The sequence below is a fragment of the Notamacropus eugenii genome, chromosome 6, assembly GCF_028372415.1.
Source record: "Notamacropus eugenii isolate mMacEug1 chromosome 6, mMacEug1.pri_v2, whole genome shotgun sequence".
NCBI classification, from domain to species: domain Eukaryota; kingdom Metazoa; phylum Chordata; class Mammalia; order Diprotodontia; family Macropodidae; genus Notamacropus; species Notamacropus eugenii.
In genome coordinates, this window is record NC_092877.1 from 3,148,688 (window position 1) to 3,169,152 (window position 20,465).

General features: G+C 43.4%; 1 long non-coding RNA gene across 1 annotated transcript in view; it reads right to left on the reverse strand.

Annotated features, from left to right (window-relative positions):
- Positions 1-7,467, reverse strand: part of LOC140509714 (uncharacterized) — a 43,683-nt gene extending 36,216 nt beyond the window's left edge. The window contains exon 1 of the long non-coding RNA XR_011968891.1: positions 6,448-7,467. This is a non-coding gene — a long non-coding RNA (uncharacterized lncRNA). The remainder of the gene's footprint in view (positions 1-6,447) is intronic.
- Positions 7,468-20,465: the final 12,998 nt, after the last annotated feature.

Genomic DNA, 20,465 nt, shown 5'->3' on the forward strand with positions numbered 1-20,465 from the left:
CTTTGAAGTCAAAGGCTCTGAGTTCAAATCCCCCTTGGGACGTTTACTCCCCGTGTGACCTTGGGCCATCACTCAACGCTTCAGGCTTCATTTCTTCATCTATAAAGTGAAGGGGCTGGAACGACTTTTAAGTCCTAAATCTCTCATCCTAATTACCTCCTTCCTTCTCTTCATCCTTATCCTGTAAATAGGATTTGGCAGCCAGAAGATTCAAGCAGCTGATCTCAGCTGCCCCTGCCCTTCTTCAAGGCTGGGACTTTTCGTCTTTATCCCCACTGCTTAGCACCACAAGTGCTTGGCACATAGTAGGCACTTCATAAATGCTTGTTGAGTGATTGGTTGGTTGCTGCTTGAGTGCAGCTCTGAAGCCATGATCCTCTGTGAGATCTGGGGGAGGCTATTGCTGTAGGGAGCCTTTCCTAATCCCCCTTAATTCTGGGGCCTTCCCTCCATTGGTTATCTCCAACTGATCCTGGATATCACTGGTTTATTGTGTGTTGTCTCCTCTGTTAGACTATGAACTCCTCAAGAGCAGGGGCTGGCTTTGGCCTTTCCTTGTGCTTTGTACCACGGCTGACACATAGTAGGCACTTCATAAGTGTTTGTTGATGGATTGACATTCCAAACCCATGGTCATCACCATGGCCCTACCATGCTGTAGCCAGGAGAAGGGATGCTGCGGTGGTAAAGATGGTACATCTGCAGTCACAATGTAGCTGGGTTTGAATTCTGCTTCTAGAACTTGCTAGCTGTACAGTCAGTGGGTCAATCATCTAACCCTCTGAGCCTTAGTTTCCTCCTGTGTAGCAGTTAGGATGCAGTTAGGGGGCACAGCGGATAAAGCACTGCACCTGGAATCAGGAAGACTCCTCTTCCTGACTTCAAATCTAGCCTCAGATGCTTCCTAGCTGTGTCACCCTGTGCAAATCACTTTATCCTGCTTGCCTCACTTTCCTCAAGTGTAAAATAAGCTGGAGAAGAAAATGGCAAACCCCTCCAGTATCTTTACCAAGAAAATCCCCAAATGGAGTCACACGACAGAAACGATTCAACAACAAAATTATATTAGTTCGGAGGACGTATCAGAGGCCTTCTTTCTCTAAAGCCAGTGATCTGGGCTATTGATACTGATGTGGTAGGGGCAGGAAGACCTGATTTCTAATCCTGCCTCAAACCCTTACTAGCCTCAGTCTCCTCATCTGTGAACTGGGGGCAATAATAGCACCTCTCCCCACCCAGGGTCCTTGTGAGCATCAAATGAGATAAGATGTATAAAGCATGACATAAGAGTGGCCATTGTTAACCCTGGCCTCATTGTAGACTCCCTTTTCTCTCTACCTCCATTCATTCTTACCTAAGTTAATTCACCATTTTCACTGCTCTGGAAACATCTGGATCCAACAGCTGAGGAAAGTTAGTACAGAAAAAAAGAAGGGGAAAAAAGTACAGAAAAAAAGGGGAAGCTGGAACGGAAGGAGTGGCTACCATTATGGAAACTTTGTAGAGGCTGAATTTCTGAGCCCTAAAGGCTGCCCTGGGCAGATGAACCAAGGCAGCCCAGGTGGTTTGCATTACAGCATGAGGAAAGAGGCCTCCCAGAAACAGGCCACAGGCAGCTCTGCTCAATCCGTTTCCTCCCAAACAGACCCTGGGTGTCCTTCTTGGCGCAGGTACCTTAAAGACTCATTTTCCGTTTTGTAAAAATAGATGTTCATATTCTTTTTTTAAAAAAAATGTTGTTCAGTTGTGTCTGACTCTTTGTGACCCCATCTGAGGTTTTTTTGGCAAAGATACTGGAGTGGTTTGCCATTTCTTCCTCTAGCTCATTTAACAGATGAGGAAACAGAGGCAAACAGGGTTAAATGACTTACCCAGGGTCACGTAGCTAGTGTCTGATTTAGCCTCAAGGAAATGAGTCTTTCTGACTCCCGACCTGGTGCTCTATCCACTTTGCCACCTAGCTGCCCCCCTCCCCAAAAGTCCACCACTTTTAGAGAGCCAGTTAATGGAAGAAATCTGGAATAGCTTTGAAAGTCCAAGAGGTTCAGAGAACATCTGAACAACATCTGCCACTATTGCTCCAAATTTAGACAAGTCCACCCATTCAAAAAGAATGTACTAAATGCCTCCCATGTACCAAGCACTGTTCTAGGCACTAGGGATTCAAAGAAAAGAATTAAGCTATTTCCTTAACCTTGAAGGGCTTAACATCTACTAGGAGAACACAGAGAAGGAAATACCAAATATATTAAAAATGAGTACAAAGCGGTTTCAGAGTATGAGCAAGCCCACAAGCAACAGAAAGGTCTGGGAAGTCCTGGAGGAGGCGGCACTTAGAAGAAAGGCGGCAATTCTAAACACCCAGGAACAAGAGAGGCACTTTGGCTAGGCCAGTCTCCTTGGGGAGATTGTGTGCAGGAAGCCTAGAAAGGCAGGCAATTTTCAAAAGTTTTCTGTGTCAAATACAAGCTCAGAAGCAATAGAGAGCCTGTGAAGGTTCTTTCTGCAGGGAGTGACTGAGTCAGAATCTCACTTTCTATTTCTCAGTGAAATTTGTGCCATTTACCTTCCCATTCAGAACCATCTCCTCTTCCTGCCTTTCCCTGCCTCAGATCTTCTCCCACCCTGATTCTAGGCCAGATTTCCCAGTCCTCCAAGAAACAGAACCTATAACTCTGGGGCCACTGTCCAGTCTAAGGTCTGAAGAAAAGGGATTGTCAGGACTGTATGTGTGGTGGCAACACAGAATCCTGGATTGGAGGGGCCCTCTGTCACATAAACAGAATGAAAGAAAGTCACCTCCTTTAGGGTAAAAGAACCAAATGACTTCCCTACTTCCTCTGAATCACAGACAAAAAGCAAACAGAAGGCTGTGCTCCTAGATCACTGATTTAGGAGAAATCAATCCTCCCAGGGAAGGACTGCAATGAGTGAAGATATGGTAACCTCCCTGGGGCAGGACGTCCCCTGGTTGCTGGGAACTATCAGTCAGTAAGCATATATTAAGTTCCTACTATGTGCCAAGCATTCATTAAGCTCCTACTATGCTCCAACTACTATGTTGCGAGTGCAAAGAAAGGCAAAAGACAGTCCCTGTTCTGAAGGAGCTCACAGTCTAATGGGAGACAAGATGGAAACAGCAAATACAAACAAGATGAGATAGGAGATAATCCACCAAGGGAAGACATCCATTTTAAGAAGATGAGGAAAGAATTCTTGTAGAAGATGGGATTTTCACTGGGACTTGAAGGAAGCTGGGGAAGTCAGGAGGCAGAGGTAGGACAGTAGAGGATTCCATTCACGGGAAACAGCCGGAGAAAATACCGATAGTCTGGAGACAGTGTCTTCTGTAAGGAGCAAAGCCGGGAGCACAGGAATCAATGCTATTGGTACAGAGAGATGGAATGAAAATGTTTGGAGAAGCTCTAGGTGCCCAGGAGCAGAGCTGGCCTTCAGAGAGGCAGGCGCTTACTCGATGTGATTGCCAAAATGTTAAGGAAACTGATGCCACCCCTGCCAAGGGCTCCTCACGCACCTGCTGAAGCCTGAATTGCCATGTGTTTCTTGGGTTCAAAGCTTTCTTTCTCTGTTAAGATATGATTGCTCTGAGAAGGGCTAGTGTATGAAGATTTCTCACTCTTTCACTCCTCGGTATAAATTAATTAATTAAAATTTTTTCAAAGACAGGTTTTAATGCAGCAAGAAGATGCTTAAAATTGAGAAAAACAATAGGATCAGAGCTGGAAGGTACCTCTGAGGCCACCTAGTCGAACTTCCTCATTTTACAGTAGAGGAAACTGAGGCCCAGAGAAATTCAAGTACTTACCCAAATTCATACAGGTAGTAAGTGGCAGCGGCAGGATTTGAGCCTATCTTCTCTGATTCTAAATAGAGTCCTCTTTCTTCTGAAGCACAGAAGGGGCAGGATGGAGTCACTACTTTTACCTGGTAATGACTCGATGTAGGAGACTAGATAGATCTGAGATCACCTTCTAGCTTGAACTTTCTGATCTGTGCCTCTGGATCTCTAGGATGTATCTGCCCAGAACACCCCAGAACATCCCTGAACACTAATTGAAGAAAAACCCAGAGATACTGGCATGGCAGCACTGAGAAGGCAAGATGAGACCAAGATTCAGGAATCAAGGTCCTTCAGTAAACACTGACATATAACCAGACAGCTATAATGGTGAAGGCAGCCTGACCCACTACCATTCTGTTGAATGGAAAGCAGTATGGAGTGGCCAAAAGTCACTGAACTGAGTAATCCTCATGTTGTAAGATCTGCAGCCCATATAGAAGCAATACTTCTCTACACACAAGTAGTCAGCCATCAAGATCAGTCAGTCAACCAGCTGGCCAGTCAGCCAGTCAATCAGTCAGTGTATCAGTCAGCCAACAAGTATTTCTGCATCTATAGACCAGAGTGCCCCAAATTATACAAAAGGCTAATGAGGCTTCTATCTAAGACTTCAACAGCCATCCCTCCAATGCAGCAAGGCTCACCTTGCACGTAGAGCACGGTACCAGGTAAAAATAATAATAAATGGTATTAATATAGCATTTTATGGTTTCCCAAGAACTTTAGATATTATTTTATTTGATCATTACAACAATGCTAGGAGGTAGGTGTGCTATTTGTAACCCCATTTTATGGATGTGGACCATGAGGCCCAGAGAAGTCAAGCAACTCAGCCAGGGTCACACAACTAGTAGGTATCTGAGGCAGAATCAGAACTTAGGACTATCTGACTCTAACCACTGCACCACTTAGCTGCCTCTGTATTATATCAGAGCTCAAAAGGAGCTTAGAGATCATCCAAGCTTCTGCCTTCCTTGTACCACAACCCCATAAAAATTACCTTGTTGTTTGCTCTGCACACATTTTCTATTTACTTGTCATTGTACATGTTGTTTGGCCCCAAAAGAATGTAAACTCCTTGGGGACATAGAAGGGTTAATTTTGACTTTTTATTCCCAAGGCCCAGCACATAGTAGGCATTTAATGCATGTTGAACTGAACTGGACTGAAGTAAATTGGATTGAAATGAATTGAACTGGATTGAACTGAACTGAACTGGATGATCTGAATTGAACTGAATTGAATTGAATTGAAACCTTTTTGTGTGTGACTGACTGCAGAGGATGACCTGAAGGGTAGATTTGTCAGAGCCACGGTAAAAGGGATTCCTACCTTTTGAGTGGAAACTTATATAAATGGCCTCTGCAACCCTGGGTTTGTCCAGCGGGAAGACCCTTTGATTCTCTTAGCCAATGCTGCCGAGCCACAGCCAACTTCATATGTTCTAGAATACAAGGTTACCCTGTGGCTATTCACTGTTGTCTGGGGCCTCCTACCATACCCCAAGAAAACCTTCCCTTGTAACAAAGAAAAACAGGTCAGCCAAAAAAGAGTGCCGAAGCCCCCACATATGCAACATTCCACATCTGGCTTGGGCCTTATCATCTGTTTCCTGGAAACAAAATTCAATCTGAGTTCAGCTGCCGTTTTCCCCAAGTGTTTGCTGACATTGTTATGGTCACTGTGCAGAGTTGTTTACTGGTTCTGTTTTTTTCATTCAGCATTAGTTCAAACAAATCTTTGAATGCTTCTTCATATTTATCATTTCTTCAGACTTAAAAATGTTTTGCCCTGACACATCCCACAATTCATTTAGCCTTTTCCCAGTAACCTCAGACTGTTTGGTTGGCGGTCTCTTTGCCACCACCAACAGCGCTGCCACGAATATTGGAGAATCTCTCAGGCTTTTCTTTCTTGTGCCTTCTTCCTGGTCAGGAGTGAGATGAATAATCGTGTCTTTTGCCCCATATAATCCCATATTGTTTTCCAGAATGATTGGACAAACTCACACAACAGTATGTTGGCATGCTTATTTTCCCACAGCCCTTCCAACTTTGACTATTTTTCCACCTTTTATAATCTTTGCCAATGTGATGGGTATGAGGAGAATACACAAAACTTTTTTAACTTAGATTTCTCTTCGTGTTATCAGTAATGGAATATTTCTATATGGTTTTAGATAGTTTGCCTTTCTTTTTTAAAAATTTAATAAATTATTAAATTTATTTCTATTTTGACTTTTAAAAGTCAGAACAAGATAAAAGTCTTCTTACAAGAATTACATGAAGTACATTCAAGATTAATATTAATACAAGAAAAGAACTGGAACTAAGCTGACCCCTTTGTCCTGTGAGGCTGATACGCTCTAGTCAAAACTTTCAAATCCCAAAGTTCAGACACATTTTTTTCCTATCTAGCCTCTAGAGAGTTCCAGTTTGCTATAGTATTAAAGTGAAATTTCTCTAGAACTTACATTACAATAATGTTCTCCTGGATCCAGTTATGGTAAAGAAAGCCTAAGTTGTCAGAACTAAATCACTAGCACTTGGCATTACATGGGCTTTCAGGAATCAGCTGGTACTTACAGATGCTACTTAAGCCCCTCAGGAAAGGAAGGATGGCAGCATTTCTTCTTATCCAAGGCTTTTCTCATCAGTTATATTCTAAACAGCGTCAGCTTTCTTTTTAGTATGGAAACTCCGAAAAACTCCAACAGAATCCTTCAGACTCCTGTCTATGATGACCCTTTAGGTCGCGATATCTTGGATACAGGGCTCCAGTCAATCATGAGACATAGTTTTCCTGCAAGCTAATATCCCTGGAGTGCTCAGTTACGCAACTGTAGGAATCTCTTGTGATGAGGCCATCATGGATGAGGAGGGGGGAAATCCTGAAGGGAAACCCTCCCTTGGTTATGGAACAATTCCAAATACATCTGTGCTGATTTGGAAACACACAAATAGTGGAAATCTATTCTCAGCAGGTGAGAAGCTGTTTAGGCTAAACAGGGTCCCAAACAATCACAAAATGTAACGTCTCCAAGTAGGAGCCTCCAGTGACCTTACCTCAAGCCCTTACAGAGGGAGGGCCCTAACTCTGCTGAACAAGGGCTGTATCATTTTTGCATTTGTCACCAAGTGCCCAGCACATAGCAAACAGAGGCTGAAGGAATCCCTGATGCTTGACTGATGGAAAAGGAAAAAGAAAGACCTTTGTCTGGGTATTGGTTAAGAATGTCATCTCCTCAGAAAAATCATAATAGCTGGCATTTCTACAGAGCCTTAAGATTTACAGAGTGCTTTTCATACATGATCAAGTCAATAAATGTGTATCATGAACTCTCTACTGTCAATCAATCAGCAAGCACTTATTAAGTGTTTTCCATGAGCCAAGGGCTGCACTGAGGCAAAATGCAAAAATAGTTTCCTGCCATCCGGGAGCACATAAATAGGTACGTACAAGATACAGAGTAGACAGAAGCTAGCAGCTAGGGGACCCAGCATACAAAGGAAAAGAAACAATTCCTACCCTCAAGGAACATACCAGCTCATTGGTACAGTGAATAAAACAGACGCCTGGAGTCAGGAACACCTGAGTTCAAATCCAGTTTCAGATGCTTAACAGCTAGATGACCTTGGGCAAGTCACTTAACCACTGTCTGCCTCAATTTCTATAAATTTTCTTTCAATGTATGTGTTATATTTATAAATTATAATTTTATATTCATTTTAAATTATAATTTTATATTTATAAATTCATAAAAATAAAATTTCTCCTTTCTACAAGAAGGGGAGCTAGGTGACACCACAGTGCATAAAGGGCTGGGCCTGGAGCCAGGAAAGCTCATCTTCCTAAGTCCAAATCTGGCCTCAGATGCTTACTAGCTGTGGGATCCTGGGCAAGTCACTTTAACCCCATTTGCCTCAGTTTCCTCATCTGTAAAATGAGCTGAAAAAGGCAATGGCAAAGTGCTCCAGTATCTCTGCCAAGAAAACCTCCAATGGGGTCATGAAGAGTCAGACGTGACGGAACAACAAGGTATAAAGGGAACGATTGTAGCACCTACCTATCAGATGCCGGGAGGCTCAAACGAAATGAACATGAAGTCCTTCCTATAACAGATGAGAACAAAACAATTCATGAGAGTGTCTGTAAAACACTCTGTAACGTAACTGTGACAGCAGACATTCTTACGGCGTCGAACATTGACGTCTCTTATCTCATTACATCTCTGTGACATCAGTATTACCAGCCTTGTTGTGCCATATTTTACAAATGGAGCCTGTGAAGCTCAGAGACTTTACATGACTTGCCCATGGTCGTACAGTTAGAAAGGTCAGAGGGGGAATTTGAACCCAGGTCTTTTTAGACTTCAAGTCTGGCATTTGATGTTATTCTGTAAAGTGCTTATTTGGTATAGTGCCCAGCACATCACAGGCACTGTATAAATGTTAATGATCGTGATTAGTGTAAGTCTTGTTAGTGACCTGCTAATTCATCTCACAATGCAGTAGGAAGTGTTAAATTTCAAGCCATAGGACCCGGTTCTGCCCTTGGTTATTCACGTGGCCCGGGAGAGGCCCCTCAAGCTCTCTTTGCTTCAGTTTCCTCAGCTCTAAAATGAGGGGGTTAGCATCATGAACTCTAAGATTCTCTCTACCTTGACAACCTAAGCTTTTTAAAAGAGAAAGTTGATGAAGAAAAAGAAAACAAATGCTAGAAAATCTCATGCCAGGCTACACCTCAGGGTCAGGCGGCACCTCAGGTGGATGGCATTCAAACTAGAAACCACATGTTCAAGGTCTGCATGCTTGGCCCCAGCCACACCCCCACTCCTGACTTTCCTCTGGGACACTGGATAAATCATCTCGCAGATTCTTTCCTTCTGTTTCCTGTCAATGGGGATGGCAAATAATTAGCAAATATCAGGTCTTGGAAAAGGAAGGATAAACATGACTCGGTGGTGGCTGGTGGGTGGGGATTACATGCCTCCACCATGACCTCTCACTCTTTTGAACTCTCCAGATGGAACACTAGTCTGAACCAGTGCAAATCTCAATTTCACAAGACCTTTAAACAAATGAGGTCCTTCACTGCTCTCACCAAGGTGGTGCAACTAAGGAGTTTGTCCCAAAGTAACAAAGTTTAGAGGATACTTAGAGTACTTAAAATCCTTCTACAGGATGAACTGAGTTGAGCAACCAATTGACAAGCATAATTAGTTAAAAATGAGAAGCTACTGGAAGGCGCAGCTTTCTTGTCTTGGTGGTCACACCTCCTAATCCAACACTGGACTAATCCTGAGGTCTCTGTTCCCCACTTCAGATCTGGCCTCAGACACTGACTAGCTGTATGACCCTGGGCAAGTCACTTAACTCTGTTTGCCTCAGTTTCCTCATCTGTAAAATGAGCTGGAGAAGGAAATGGCAAACAGCTCCAGTATCTTTGCCAAGAAAACTCTGAATGGGGTCATGGAGAGTTGGACACAACTGAAAAAATGACTGAACAACAGCAAAAATGACTAATTATGGCCTATTCTCAAGAAAATCATAGTCCAATGGAAAGGACATTGGCTCTGTGGTCAGATTAAGGAGGGGAAGTGTAATGTTAATGGGATTTAAGATCTTCCACACTCATTAACAGGCCTCATGTGAAGCCCATTAAGGGAAGCTTGCTTAGGGGAGGCTTACTTGTAGGGAGGCTTTCATACCTTTTGCTAATTTCTAATCAGGCACTGAATCAAGAGGGTTGTGATGCTTTCTAGCTCTAGGAAATGCATATATACTCTGAGTTGGTATTTTGCTTCAGAGACTCACTTATGAGAAGGGTCTTGTGATTCTCTGGTGGAGACTCCTAGTGGCCATATGTTCACACCCTTCCCCACCCCACACCCCCATGACTGCTCAGATGTAAAGGCTGTCTTGATCCAGGGATGTATGTAAAGTGAATAGCAATATTGCTTTGATTCAGGCAGTAGAGCCCTGTTTGTTGGTCTTTATTTCTCTGTTTGTATTTTCTCTGAAGTTCAGGGTGACTTTTCCCCTGAACCAGTGAATGTAATTAAAAAAGATTGTTGATCCCTTAAACACCTACCTTTCCTAGTAAAGCAGATCTAAGAACCTGTGCTAGCAGCCACCCTGAGTATGCCAATGTGGTTGTCTTTACAGGAAGAAAACAAGTATTTACTAAGAGCCTCCATGACAGAGAGAGTGGTGATGTCCTTGCCAGAAACAGGAAAGCTAGGGGGAAGGTATACTTGGGGGAGAAGCTGGTGAGTTACACATTGGCCATGTTGATCAAAATATCCACTGAGGGGATGCAGCTGGAGATTCAGGAATAGAGATCTGGAGAGAGGAGGAGGCTGGAGGTATGCATTTAGAAGTCATATATAAAGGTGATCATTAAAACCATTGGAGCTGATGAGAATTGTGTGCAGTCTCATGCACTTCTGTCTGTTTTTAGAGGAAAAAAAATTTGACAGATGACTTTTGTTTCTACATTACAGTCATTCTGTATATACTTTCTCCATCCCTTCCCAATCCCAATTTGCACCCTCCTTTGAATGGGAAGAAAAAAACAATGAAAACAAAATGGCTCATCTGACAGTAGGTATACAAAGTGTTGAGGAAGGACTAACACCTCTGGTGTGAGGGCTGTTCATCCACCTCCAGTGCTCACCTTCACCCAGCTCTCACCCAGTACATCTACAGAGGACATACTCCAATAAAATCTTCTCAGGCTAAATCAGGTTGAGGGTAACCGACAGGCCCATCATTGAGTTAGGGGCATGAGGACTTTCCTTGGTGGAACAGGCAGATGAGAACAATTTGTTCCAATGGCCAGGAAGGTGGTTGAAGCAGGCATCGTGGAGCACAAAGAGCTTGGTCAGATGTTGAAGGCATCAAGGTCATCCACTGCATCCCAAGTCATAGCGAGTCTTCCTGACTTCTTGCCATTGGACTTCAAGGACTCTAAAAGAGAAAGTGAGGCTGACATCTTTGTGCAATTCTGCCTCACTTAAATCCAGTTCACTTGAAAGTCAAGGCATCGCCCTGTGCTATCATTGGTCCTCTTGGAGAACAAAGGATGAGCAGCATGACGTCTGCACGTTGCGTCCCCCATTAGGATATGAGCCTTCTGAGGACAGTAACCATTTTTATTTTTCTTTGTGTCCCTGGGTTTCCAGTGATGTTAGGTGCATAGTGGGCATTTAATAAATGCTTGTTCACTGGCTGACTCTACTTTGCACTCCAGTTATCTCAGTATGTATCTCTTCCCCCTACTAGACTGTCAGCTCCTTAAGAGAAAGAAGTGGGCTGTTCTTTGGTGTTTGGGGTTTGGGCTTGAGACCTTAGGACAGGAGCAAGCTCTTAAAGTTTACGGAATTGAATTGAGGTGAAACGAGCTATTTCTCTTAAGTAGGTCAACCTCAACTAGTCCAAACATCCTTCCAGCAGTCTTGGTCAAAGACTTGGTCAAAGACTCAAAGACTTGGTCAAAGCTGCTCTGCTCAACACCTTCTTCAGAGTTGGTACAACTTTAGCCTGTCCCTCCTTCAGGTTATCACAGTTTCCAAACTGATCAACCAACCAGACAAGTCTTTATTAATACATATTTATGCAATTGCTAAATTAATGGAATCTGGATCAATCCAGCTATATCTATAGACAGATACATATCTATGAACAGGGTAGATAACAGCATTCTCTTTTGTAACAGGAAAGAAACCACCTCTCCATTACTGGCAGAGTAAGTGTTCAGGGATGTTTTTTAGCAAAAGGGACAGAACCACACTGACACATCCCTACTCCCCAGCCCAGCACCATTCATGACCAACATCTGTGAGGCAGCTGGAGTTAGAGGATCAGCTCCTGGTTGGTGTCAGGGGTCAATCGGTGGCTAGGCTGGAGCTCAGGTTAGGCTATGGCTGTAGGGAGGGGGAGGCATCCAGTCTGCTGCTGGGGTTAGTGGGTCAGTCTGTGACTGGTGTTGGGAATTCCATGGTCATCAAAACAAAAGGAGATACTGGTTTCTTAACCAAATTGAAAGGTTACAAATTCTTGCCTGACTAATGCTGGCTAGTGTTTTCTTCATCCAAACTGACCACAAAGGGGGCTTCTTGTAAACTCCCAGGGCCCAGCTTGATCTCTACAATCCTTCCAAAGGTCAGGGTAACACAGACAGGGCCCTGGGAGGAGCAGAATGATTTCATACCAAGAGGAGGAAGGAATGTGCATAAATAGGGACTTGATTTGGCAAGGAAATCTGTTCCAATAGTCCCATGGTGTGTCCCACGGCTATCTCACATTCCATTCATTCTACATAACTTTAAAAAACACCCAAAAACCAGTGTTGGATGGAAGATGATGTGACCACCCATTTTCTCATAAAACACCAAAGCCCCAGCAAAAGCAGATGGTATATCGTCTCCTCTAAGACAAATTTAGTCCTCTATAAGTTTATAATATTCCAGTATGGAACAAGGCTTCAATTCTTCACAGCACAGATTTGTGCTTTCAAATACTCATGGGACACTGGGTAAATCCGCAAAGCCAGACATACATGGTCCATATTTCAATTCAGTAAGTTTTTAATTTAGGCCCAGTTATTTACAGGGCACTATAGTAGGCCCAGGGGATACAAAAGCAAAAACTCAATAGCCCCTGTCCTCAAGGAAATTACATTCTACTGAGAGAATAAAACATGTAGTGGGGAAGCAGCATGGTATAGTCAATGGGGCACCTGACATGAATTCAGGAAGGTTCTGGATTCAAATCTTGCCTCCAACACATACCGGGTATATGACCTGGGCAAGCTATAACTTCTCTATGCATTAGTTTTTCCCTCTGTTAACATGAAAGGGTTGAACCAGAATAATTCTAAACCCTGTATGGTATTGCAACCCACAGTTTAAGAAGTGTAGAAGGGGTCAAGAGTAGAAAAACTTTAAGAAACCCTGGATTAGATGACCTCTAACGTTCCTCCCTCCTCTAATACTATGATCCAATGTACAGTATAAGGAAGATTAAGTAAAGAAAGAGCCCTGACAACTTGGAAAGATCAGTTAGTTATCACAGATGAAGGGATACCTGAATTGAGTCTTCAGGGAGACCACTATTGTGAGAGACAGAAACAGATGAGAGACTGCATTTCATGCATAGGCAACTGCTTGTGTAAATACACAGAGGTCAGAAACAGATTATTGAGTCTGGCAGACCACTCATCGTATGGCTTGGCTCCATATAGAGCTTGAGAAAGGGAGAATAAATAAAATCAAGATGGTCATCAATTTAGAGTTCATGGAGTTTAACCACATTTTTACAGATGAGGAAACTGAGACCCCAAAAAAAGATTTGTCTAGTCCATCAGAAATATTGCAAAAGATTTTTTTCCCCAGTTAATTGTTTCCCTTTTCATTTTAAGTGCATTGATTTTGTTTGTACTAAAGTGTGTCCATTTTATGTAATCATGTTTATGACCTGATGTTCACTCTATCCCTTTCTTGGTTAAGAACTGTTCCCTGTCTACATAGTTGTGAATGGTATCTCTTTTCCTGTTCCTTGAATCTGTTGATGATACAGCCTTTTTTATATGTAGTGCCCATGCCTATGTGGTGCTTAGTGGGGTAGATGTGTGAGATGTTAGACTAAGCCTGCTTTCTGACCTACTGTTTTCTACGTTTCCTAGCAAGTTTTGTCAAATAGTGAGTCCTTAATCCAGTAGCTAGGGTCCTTGGATTTATCAAACCTATTCTACAATGCCTCTTTCTTTATAGATCTTGCATACCTAATCTCCTCAGTTTAAACAAGATTTAGTAACTTCTAACTCCTGTTATACTCTCTCAAAAGGTTACTATCTATTCTACAAACTACATCAAGGCAGGATGCTGTTTGTGGGACTGTTAAACAGATGATTTACATTTCCACAGTCTAAATAATTTCCTCCAGGATGAGGTCTTCTAGAAATCCAGGTGACAGTCTGAGCTCATCTCCCTATTGGTCGTCATCCTCTCTAATGCAGAAACTAGCCTGTGACAGCAGGGATCTCTGAACAAGGGACAAAGGGTTCCTAGATCTCTCTACCTCACCAGACTGCCTCTAACGCTAGACATATCCATATTGGGATGGCTGTTTAGTCACTTATACTTGGGAAATAAAGCAGAAGTAGTAGTCAAGGTCACAAGGCCCAGGAACAGACTCATGGAAGCCCACACATGTGCTTTATAGGACAGGTGTTCACAAATCACCATTTCTGCTGAGTTCCCAACACCTCCCCCTCCCAAGGGAAAAAGGTCCCAATCCCCTTCAGTTAAATGCTTTGTTCAAGCTCCCACAGGCAATAAGGGCCAGAGGCAGGATCTGAACCCACATAGTCTCTGTGCTGTTCCACTATAGTAAGGTCACAGAAGGCAGGAAGTTTGAGGCCGCCCATTCCACTTGGGCCAAAATTGGCCAAAGAATGTCAGTAAACTCCTTGAGAACCAACTTGTTTCATTTCCGTCTTTGGAGCCTTCCCCAGTGCCTAGTGCAGGACCTGGCACACAGGTACAGGGGGCATGGAAATCCTCACCTGAATTCCTCTCTTTTAGATGAGCCCCCTTCCACAGAAGGCGTTGCTCTCACATGGATGCCATAACTTCTCTTCTGCCTATCCTGATATTACACGGAGTCATTATGTGACTTTAAGCTACTCACTTCCCTTCTCCCAGGGTCAGTTTCCTCACCAGTAAAAGGAGAAGGTTTGTACTAAATGATCTCTGATGTTCCTTTCGGATGTTTAGTCCACATGCATTAAGGAAGCACTTGCTATGGGCCAGGTCCCTTGTTAAGTAAGGGAGATACAAACACAAAGACTTCCTCACGGAGCTTACATTTTAATGAGGGGAACAAGAGATAAAAGGAAGCTGAAAAGAGGGATAGGGGAAAAGTACCTCTTGAGGATATAGAGGAGAAAGAACAGAGAGGAGTGCAGCCTGGAGAGGAAAGAGGTCAGGAGTGACTTGGGCATCCTCTTTAAAATGGAGATTCTGGGAGGAACCAGCCAAGCAGAGAGAAACAGATACAGAGAGACAGTGATAAAAACAGAGACAGAGACAAAGACAGCCACAGAGACAGAGATGTAGAGAGAGAAACAGAGACAGAGAAACAGACACAGAGATAAAGACAGAAACAGACACACAGAGAGAAAGACAGAGAGATGGGGGCCAAAAGGTGGAGGATAATTCCAGTGTGGAGTCCAAAGATGGAGTGAGCTTCCAAGATGAAGAGGTTTCTGTAGCAGAGAGAAATTCCACAGGGTCGAGTCTGAGTGATGTGACTGGTGTTCTGCATTTCTGTGAATGCCCAAGGCAAAATGCCTACTCAAAATAATCTTTTGGTGAACGTTTTTTAATACTCTTTTAAAAACAAATTTTCACACAGCCATTTGTTTGTTTTCGGCTGTGTCTCCACAAGGAAGAGCCTTCTCTCCTTTAACATCCTTAATGTTGCAGTAGCGCCAGGTGGGCTCTACGCTGTCCTGTCCGGCTGCTCAGGAAGTTGTCTCCTCTGAGCTCCAGCATGTCCCCAGACACCAGATGCTCTGCAGTCATTGGGGACCTCTGCCTCTCCTCTCATCTAGGGCCTCAATCTGTGACCTCCTGTAACTCAAGTCACTTGCTTCCAATAGCGAAAAGGAAATGAAAACTCTGTGGTTGTCAGAGCTGACTGGCCAGGTGAGATTTCAATTCTGCTTTGAAAAGAGAAATGATCTGCTGAAAATCAAGATGCCAAAAATGAAATAAAGGTCACCAGTCAGTGTTGGAGGATGGAGATGGAGGTGGGGGAGAGAGAACCACAGCCGGGGATGAGGAAGGGCATCTCCCATGGAAGGCTGTAATCAGTCTAGCCATCTGCAGCCTCACCTGGGACAGCAGAAGAAAGCTCCCCACCCATAGGAGGTCTTCAAACAAAGACTGATGACTGTCAGGGATGTTGTAGAATGGAATGCAGGATGTTGTTCAGACGTATGTTGGACTAAGAAATCTCCGGGCTGCCTGTCAGCTCTGAGAGGTTGATTTTTGTGGGTTCTACACGTCTGCGCCATATCATTGGCCCTGGCCCACAGCCCTTACTTACTACTGCTCCAACTCCCTCCCTCTAGATTCAACCTACAATAATAATTCAGTCCAATTCAACAAGCATTTCTTAAATGCCTACTATGTGCCAGGCACAGTGCCAACTTCATGTTAGAAGAGAAAGAGGTCTCCTAATAATAGGTAACATTTACATAACACTTTAAGGTTTACAAAGCACTTTACAAATATCATCTCATTTTGTTCTCACAACAACTCGGAGAGGTAGGTGCTATTATTATCCTCATCTTACATATAAAGAGACTGAGGCAGACAGAGTTGGAGCAACTTGCCCAGCATGACACAACTGGGAAGTATCTGAGGCTGGATTTGAACTCGGGTCTTCTTAGTTCCAGGTCCAGGGCTCTATCTTCTGCACCAGCAGCTACCTAGACCACCTTTCTAACTAAGCCAAGGGAAAGGATTAGATACTAGTCAGAAGACCTAGGCTCTACTCCTCTTCCTGATGCTTACTATCTTGTGGAATTGGGCAAACTTTCTAGAATTCGGTGTTCTCATCTGCAAAAATTGGATTATATATCCTTTGGGCTCCCTTCTAACTTTCCCTTGAGTATCCTGGGAACTCAGAGTTCTACAGCATTTTCAAGTTTACGGTTCTTCCCTCCCAACAGCCCTACGAGATAGAAAAGTATAGTCATCCCTATTTTACAGATGAGAAAACTGAGATAGAGAGAGTTGAAGTGTCTTACCCAGGATTATAGATAGCAAGGTATTGGGAAACTCTCCTAACTCCAACTTGCACTGACAAATCAGGTCCACAGTACAAGGCTACCATGTCTTCCCATATAGTTCCAGAGGCAACTGTAAGGAGTTTGGGGGATGTATTCTCTAATGCCATGACTCATGAGCCCCCATAAGTGTATCTCCCATTGATTATTAGTGATAGCAATTAACTCTAAAAAATGAGTATTTACTATAGTGGTATAATTGATATAAAAAAATCCCCTGAAAGTCTATGGCATACTCTCCCATCAGTACCTATAGAGTCCAGGGGACAGTGGACCCAAGTTTAGATAGCACATGTGGTTAAGGGATAATACAGCTCCTTTGTGGGGTACTCATGAAATTCTGCTTAGGCATGACATAGCGTTTTCCTTGTAGAGCCTCCTATCTTGTGCTTCTCCATCTTGTCCTGGTTGTTTTCAGATGAAGATCCTACTGATAGCCATGCCCATTCTAGAATGCTGCTGGGATGCCAATAAAAAAGTCCAAATTCTCCAACCAAGTAAGAAGGAAGGAAGCCTAGGCCAAAGCCAGGTTATTTTCTTCACCCCTGTCTCATCCCACTCAGAATGGAAATGGAATTAAGACCATCAAGTTCAGTGCTCACAGAGTAGTTCATAACAAATATTTTATTGATTTTCTTTACATGATAAAAATATGAGTGGCAACAGTGTGAGAAATTACATGAAATGCAGAGCATCAGTTAGATTGAAGGTAATCTCCCAGATGCAGAGAAAGGTGGAGCCATGGAGAAAACTATATCAAAATTTTCATAATTTCAGAGATTGAGAGCAATATTCCATTTTTAATCCCCTAGATTAATATCGAATCCAGGCCAGAGCCCGGAACTCAGGACCAGAGAACCAGGAAGAAATCCAAGGGTTGGTTGACTGAGTGTCCTCTGGTGAGCAGTGAGAATAGTACTGCCTTTGGGAAAGGCAGTGCATGCACATTGAATACCTTCAGACTGTACTGCTGGGCTAGTGGCCTAGGGGTAGCGCCACCTGGTGACCAGGTTGTAGACAACCCTAATAGAATCTGACTAAGATGTAAAGCCATCCAATACAACCCTCTAATTTTATTGATAAGGAAACTAAGGTCAAGAAGGGTAAAGTGACAAGGGCACAAAAAACCAAGGTCTTTTGATTCCAAATCTACCTCTCTTCCCACTGCCTGCTCCCTAGATGGTTAATTAATTAGCTAAGTAAGTGATGAACTGCATGTCTACAGTTAATTCAAGAGGACAACAAGCGAGGTATGAATTGTGGCTTCTCCAGGATTCCAGCCCATGTCATATCATTCCTCTAATCTGATACACTCTTATGAAATGCCTACTAAGTGCACCGGCCTATGGTCCAAACCGAGAATACAAAAATTAAATAACTAATCTTTGCCCAAAGGGAGCTTATGTTCTACTTGTCTTCCTCAATCAACAAGTATTTTATTTAATTTTTTCCAAATTAATATTTGTCTTTTTTGCCTCCCTCCCTCCCTCCTCCTCCTTGCATTGAGAAAGCAAGACCCCTTGTAATAAACATGTAGAGTCAAGCAAAACAAATTCTCCCATTGGCCATATTCAAAAAAAAGTGTGTCTCCAATTGCCCTCTGAGTCAATCACCTTTCTACCCTGAGTGAGGTGGTATTCACGTCAAGCACCTAAAAGTGCCCGAAACAGCTCTAAGTGCTGGGAATGCAAAGAAAATAAAAAGGAGCTTCTATTCTGAAGGAAGAGACTATAGAGAATCACTAGGTCCATGTGAGAAATATTCAGAGAACAGGGAAGACAGTCTCTGAGAGGAGAGCACTAGCTGCTGGGGAGTTCAGGAAAAGTCTCCTCCTCCTGCAGAAAGTGGCATTGAGCTAAATCCTGAAGGAAACCAAGGAAGCTAGGAGAAAGCACTTAAGGATTTCAGACAAGGAAGACAGCCAGTGCAAAAGTGAAGAGGCAGGAGATGGGAGTGTTGGGGGCAAGGAAAGTAGATCAGCAGAGCTGAGTGGTAAAGTGCATTAAGGGCTGTCAGGTAGGAAAAAGACTGCAGGGGTATAAAGGGGTCAGGTTGGGTAGAACTCTTTTGTGCCAAACAGAGGATTTCATATTTGACCCTGATGGGAATAAGGAGCCAATGAAGTTTATTAAGGAAGGGAGTGAATCACTTTGGCAGTTGGGTTTCCAGTGGGGATTGTAAAGAGGTAGGAGACAGTTTCTGGATGCTAAAGCCACATGTTGAAAACCAAACCAGGGAGTTAAGTGAATCTGGCAGATTCCCCTGCCATGAACCAACTCGTCAGACATGGGAAGCATCCTCTGCCCGAAAGTCACTTCCTAGACCTAGAAGCTCCATGGAAGGAGGGCCCCCGAACCAGTCTACTCTTGCCCCTTTCTTGGTTCAACTCCTGTTCCCTTATCCCCTTTCAGTTCTCTTTTGGGTGTTACCTTCCCTCACTAGAATATAAACTTCTTGGGGTAAGTCCTCTCTTGGTTTCTACTTGTATCTACTTTCTCTGCAATTAGAACAAAGCTGGGCACACAGTAAGGGCTTAATAAATGCTTCTTGACTGGCTGACCGAACTGGAGATAACAGCTAATCCAGATAATTTAGGCTTTCCCAAACCACTGGATGACCGACTGTCCAAGAACCTGTCACACAAATTCAAATTTCTCAAGTAAATCCCCACTTTGTTTTTTACTGCGTAGACTTGATGGGTTTTTTCCCTCTAGTTTTTTTTTTTCCAGGAAGCCAAATCTTGACTAGACCCAGCCAAAAGACTGGATGCAAGTCAGGGGCCTATATCAGGAAATAATAAGAACTCTAATACTTCGGTAATTACTTTTTTCCTCTGTGCTGATCGAGACAGAGATCTGGCCTGTGGCGAAACCAAAGAAAAAATTAAATAGAATAAAGAAACCCCAACAATTCATGTTAAGGCAAGAGGATGCATCTGTTTCCTGACTTTACCAGATCTAATGGGCCCTGCACCAAAAGCCAGCTGTGCCGAAGCTTGCAGATGCTCTGAAGAGAAACAAGGTGGTCACTTGTGCTGGGCTGAGGCCACAAGTGCCCTGAAGAAAGATGTGAACAAGAAGGGGATGGGGGATGGGAACTTTGATTCTGGAGAAGCCAATGGGAAAGGGCAATTGGAAAAGAGCCATGACCATAGAGACTGGAACAAAGACACCCAGGCGACTGGGTGGGCCAGGGGATAGAGCACTGGGGCTAGAGACAGGGAGATCTGAGTTCAAACCCGCCTTGGCATTTCCTGAGCAAGTCACTTCACCGATGTCTGCCTCAATTTCCCCATCTGTAGGACAGGAACAAGAATAGCACCTACCTCCCACAGTCATTGTGAGGATCAAATGAGAATATTTACAAAACTCTTTGCAAACCTTAAAGAGCTACATAAATGCTATGTTTATTATTACAGGCCACCGTACAACAGTCTTTCCCCTGAGACTTTGTCCTGCCCTTTTGTAAGGCATCTGTCATAGATCAATTAAGCATTTATCAAGCACCTCCTATGTGCAAGGCACTGTCAGAGTCAACTAGGTGCATCAAGCATCTAGGTGGTGGCTCTGGAGCCAGGAAGACCTGAGTTCAAATCCAACTTCAGACACTTACTAACTGTGTGACTCTGGGCAAGTCACTTTGCCCCGTTTGCTTTAGTTTCTTCAACTGTAAAATGAACTGGAGAAGGAAATGACAAACCACTCCAGGATCTTTGCCAAGAAAACCCCAAGTGGGGTCATAA